Source organism: Ziziphus jujuba, chromosome 6, assembly GCF_031755915.1.
Source record: "Ziziphus jujuba cultivar Dongzao chromosome 6, ASM3175591v1".
Classification (NCBI taxonomy): domain Eukaryota; kingdom Viridiplantae; phylum Streptophyta; class Magnoliopsida; order Rosales; family Rhamnaceae; genus Ziziphus; species Ziziphus jujuba.
The window spans coordinates 31,679,536-31,685,068 of record NC_083384.1 but is presented as its reverse complement, the minus strand read 5'-3'; the positions used below and the strand labels follow the sequence as shown (position 1 = coordinate 31,685,068).

Below are 5,533 nucleotides of genomic sequence, written 5' to 3'. Positions count from 1 at the left end.
CTCCATCAATCTAGCTCTTAGATATCATCTTGCCAACTTCAAATTATTCGATCGTACAGTTTTCTGCCCTCATCATCCCTATATGCTTAATATTGCTTAATATTTTTAATATGTCAAGTCTCTTATATAAATGTTTTAAATATTTTACTCATGAATTTTGATCATTTAGAAATACAGTTAACATTTTATGCTGGAATTTTATTAATGTGGCAACTGTTAAAAATTATCACTTATTTAATTAAGTTCATAATTTTAAATTATTAATTGATATTACATCTTTAATATTTACGAACTTGTACTTTCATTTTATGTTTAAAAACATTATTCCCAATGGATTGTGATAACAACTTATGTATTAGCACGTGTATGGTTGAGATAACTTAAATACATAAGCAACCCACCAAAACAATATCATGTCAATTGATAACAAGTTGATAAATATGTAAGATGGTGCCTATAATACGGATTATTGATAAGTTTTTGTCCTCCTTCGTAGCTTTCCTTTAGCTAGCTTTGAGGGTGGGGGAGGGGGAGAGGGACTGGTTCATATATTATCGCTTAAATTCAAAAATGCCATTTAGGACCACACAAAGTCATCCAATTTAGAAATTATAAAAGTAGTGTAAATTGTCCACTAAATAATCATGATATATGCATATGGTTTGGGGTAATTGCCAGAATCAACGAGGGCATCAATGAGGACTCGAGATTTGAGCTAATCTTTTGATTTAAGAAACAAGATATATGTGTTGTACTAAAAAAATAAAATAAAATAATAAAAAGGAACCAGATTTTGAAAATATTAAATCATATATATATATAAATTTTGAGATTAGATTTTTGAGAGTTGAGATTATTATATTGTGAACTTTTACTTTTCTTCCGGTAAATATTATTGGCAGGGTTTAATTGTCAAGTTTCCACATTCGCATTGCATCATTTGTAAGAGAGAATTTATAGCTTTATATATAATAGAATAGTCTTTACTTTTTTTTTGGTAAATTAGAATAGTCTTTCATTGAATATTTTTTTCATATTAAATAGATATGATAAAAATAAAAATAATTACATGTCCTAAAAATTGTGGTATGTCGTAGATCATGACGACATTGAAAGTTGATTTAATTAGATTTTGAAAATTAATGAGAATTAGTAATCATGCCCACTTAGATTTTTTTAAAAAAAAAAAATTAGGATTACAATCTATTTAAAATTAAAGGGAGTAGATAATTCCATCACCTAGTTTTACCATTCCACCAATAACATGCCCACTTAGACTTGACTGAATAATGTTATTCAAAAGAAAATCCTCTGAGCACAGGATGACACCATTAGGTCTATTTAGATGGCTTAAATAGTTGCATATGTATATATATATATATATATATACATACATACATACATATTATTCCATAAAAAATAAAAACAATTGCGTAATTATAGTTTCAATTTTCATGGGTTTAAATTAATCAGCTTATGAAAATAAGAAAGCATGCAATGATGACTTTTGTTGGTGGCTTACTCTATCTTTACCCATGGACCGGAAATGTTTAAATCCACATATTCATGTGTATATATATATATATATATATATATAGATATATATGTTTAAAAATGGACGTTTCAAATATGATCATAATATCGATTTAATTGATAAGTTACTTATATCTATATTAGAAAATTATAAATTAAAAAAATTAAGAAAAAAAAAAAGTGGCCACTATATCACTAATGATGGGCAAATAACCAAATTGATTATATATTGGCTGCGAAATGAGAGTAGCTAAGAAGCATGGCATTGCTCAAAGAATGCTTTTTAAAGAAATTTCATTGAAGATATAAATTTGCAGGATATCTCAAAACGGATCTTCACAGACTTCTGTTTACAAATTATTGCAGCCCGTATGCAGAGAATCTTCTCACAAATTTATCCTAATCTTTGACAAAAGAAACAAATTAACAGAAAAGCACTATATGTAGCTAGGGGCTTCCACTAATTATTTCCATGGAATTATCAATATTACAAGAGTACTTTCAGTAAATGGACCATGATATGACAATGATATTTAGCTTTCTTAACGGAGGCTTATGATATGAGCTCATGGCCAACTGGTGCATGTTTTGGAGCTGTAGGACCCATCAGGAAGTTGGGTTCTGACATAAATAGGCCCAATGAAAGAAACAATTGGAGCTCCATGAGGATCACTATGGGCCCCATATTTCCCGGTCAAGATTCTTATAAAAATGGGCTTTACTGACATGATTTTGAATGAAACAGGAGCAGGGTTCTTTGATTGAGAAAATGGCAGAAAACATAACCCATTGAACTACATATGTAGAAGAGAAAAAGAACTTTACTTTAACCCAAAAATAAATAAATAGAAAAGAAAATTTGCATCCAGCACAACTGAGCAGACCCCATTTCCAACTAATTAATTTCTCTTTTATCAACTCTGGAAATCAACCTTAAGGCTTGAGCTTTTAAAATCCAAAACCAAAATGGACGAACAAACAAAATTTAAAAATTAAAAAAGCTCAGCAAACGTTATAAATTGATGACTGAAGTGTCTTTTTACCCCTCTGATCTCCTCCTCAGCATGAAGAGCCGAAGCCACATCGCAGTAGAAAACAAATTAATGAATACCTCATATTCACTATCTTTCATTTCAACTATCAACCTCTAAGAAAACAAATTACTATCTTTCATTTCAACTGTCAACCTCTAAGAAAACAAATTAATGAATACCTCATATTCACTATCTTTCATTTCAACGTCAACCTCTAATCTTGCTAACTTTTGAGCACAAGACCAATAACATTAGTTACAGTCTTTAAATTGAATCTCTTTCATATCCATCGTGAAGAACATATTTCTTTGTGACCAATTTTAAGTTTTTTTCTTGTTTATATATATATATATATATATATACACATACGATCCAAGTCAACCAATCTTTTTTTTTTTTTCTTTTTTAAGGTCCACCATACTGCTATCGTTATTTTGAGAAAATTAATATGAAGAATGTATCCAGAACTAAGCAACTTACCCGAATTTACTTTTTATTTAAAATAAAAAATAATAATTAAAAATTGAAAACACGTATGTTGACGAGTGAATTGGTTACGCTATGTACTATGGATAGATATGCAGTAGTCTTTTTTTTTTTTTTTTTCGATTATATGCAGTAGTTGACTTGGAATCAAGGAATTATTTTGGGAAGGCACCAAGTAATTAAAAACTACATAATTATAATGTCAAATACATAAAAGAAACCCAACTTTTATAGTTTCAATATCACTTGTATTCTTTTTATTTATTTATTTTTATTTTTATTTTTTCCTCAGACCATACAAATCCAACTTCCAGTTACAACACCCAATTAACATTGTCATGTTGGCAATTGACAAATCAAATAAAATATATATATATATATATATATATATATATATATATATATATATATATATATAATTCCTATTAAACTTCATTATTTTATTACTACTGGATCTCAGGTAAACATTTGGCTTTTGAAAAATCAAATGTGAATTAAATATATTTCATATTTGTTATATAATTAGAAAATAGATGGTCAATATATAAAATTAATTAAAGGCTTTCTTGCCCATTATTTTTAGACTTTAAATCTCTTCTTCGTTATAAATTAGAATATAGAGAATAATCATATTTTCTAAAATAAAATTGAAGCGAGACATATCACCCCAAAAAACAAAAAAAAAAAAAAAGGGAAAAAAAAATTGAAGCGAGACATTTCACCCAAAAAAAAAAAAAAATTGAAGCGAAACAAATATTTATTTAGCATCCAACTTGTGGTCTCCAGACGCTTCGGGTGTTCCTTTCAGCATGTTTGTGATATCTATATAATTCGGTTGACAATTAACACTTTCATGAACAAAAAACACTTAAACGAAAATGAAGGGCCAAAACTTCTGTACATGGCTACTTATCGTTTTCTTCATCATCTTCATTGCCTTGGATAATTCCAATGCCAAAGAAGCACAACCCATCTCAGATATCCTCAAGGAAACCCAAATGAAAGTTTCAGTTTCTACTGTGATTGCCCGAATTGCACGCTTTCCTATGTGCCTCTTTGTCCAGCGCTGGTGGAATTGGCGGTGGGGGTCTCTTCATGCCCATATTAGACCTTAAGAGGCCACAAGCCTTACAGCTTTCATGGTCACAGGGGTCTCAGTTGCAAATGTTTTCTGCAATTTGTTATCCACAAGTCCCAAAAATGGTGCGAGGGCATTAATGGACTTCGACATAGCACTTGAATTGCAGCCTTCTATGTTTCTTGGAGTGAGTGTTGGTGTTATATGCAACCTTGTGTTCCCGGAGTGGCTCATCACTATACTATTTGTTGTTTTTCTAGCTTGGTCAACCGCCAAGACCTGTAAAACTGGCATGGTGCGTTGGGAAAAGGAATCAGAACGGTTGATGAGGAGAAATGGGTCGTCGTCGTCACGTGGAGAATCTGAAGATCATGATTTGGCCGGAAGTATTAATGTGGCTCATGATCATGTAAATGATATTGATGAAAAGGTTGAACTCCTTTTGGGTGCACAAGGAATTTCTAAATTGATCACATTTCCATCGATGAAACTTGTCCTGTTAGTTCTAGTTTGGCGTTCTTTTTGTTTTCTCTACCTTCTTCGTCGAGATGAAGGCAGGCAGGTAATATATGTGTGTGTGTGTGTGTGTGTGTGTGTGTGTGTGTGTGTGTGTGTCTACATATATTAATATATATATATATATATATATATATATAATTATAATGGACCTACTGAAGTACGTCTTAATTAAAATTTATAAAACTAACCAAATTAGTCATTTTTCCGGGTATTATACCGATAGAGCCTTGTGGAGTGGTTTATTGGATCATCTCCTCGTTTCAAATTCCTATTGCATACTTTATACTGCCTGATCTTATACCAAAAAGATAGCAGCCTTTCACATCGAAATTTATACCCCAAGGTACTTAATTTACGTACTTGAGGGCCATAAGTGATTGACGATTTTTTTGCAATTTAACAATTCTCCATAAGTGATTGACGATTTTTTTGCAATTTAACAATTCTAACTTACTTTTTAAATAATATTAATTGGTGAAATTAGGACGAGCTAGAAGACACCAATGGAGGCGTAGTAGAAACAAACAAACTGGCTTTACCAGTAATGGCACACTATTAGCAGGAGTTTTAATTGGTGAATTTGGAATTGGAGGTGGAATGCTTATATGTTCACTTCTGCTACAAGTTGGAATACTACCTGAGGTAATAAATACAATATATCATGACCTATGTTTATATCTAAACCTTTAGCACAGTTCATGCTTTGATTATTATTATGTTGTGAAATTCAGAGAATCAAGAACACAAATAGTTTAACGAGGTTCGGCCAAGAAAGTGCCTATGTCCTCGATGCTCAAGTCTGAACCTCTGCTCTTATTATCTGATGAGGAAATACAAGCTTCACAAAGTCTTCAATGGTGTTTACACAGAGAACACCCAAATA

At 31.1% G+C, this 5,533-nt stretch overlaps 1 pseudogene; it reads left to right on the top strand.

Moving 5' to 3' along the window:
* The first annotated feature begins 4,097 nt into the window (after window positions 1-4,097).
* On the top strand, window positions 4,098-5,298 carry LOC112490113 (sulfite exporter TauE/SafE family protein 2-like; annotated as a pseudogene).
* The last annotated feature ends 235 nt before the right edge of the window (window positions 5,299-5,533 follow it).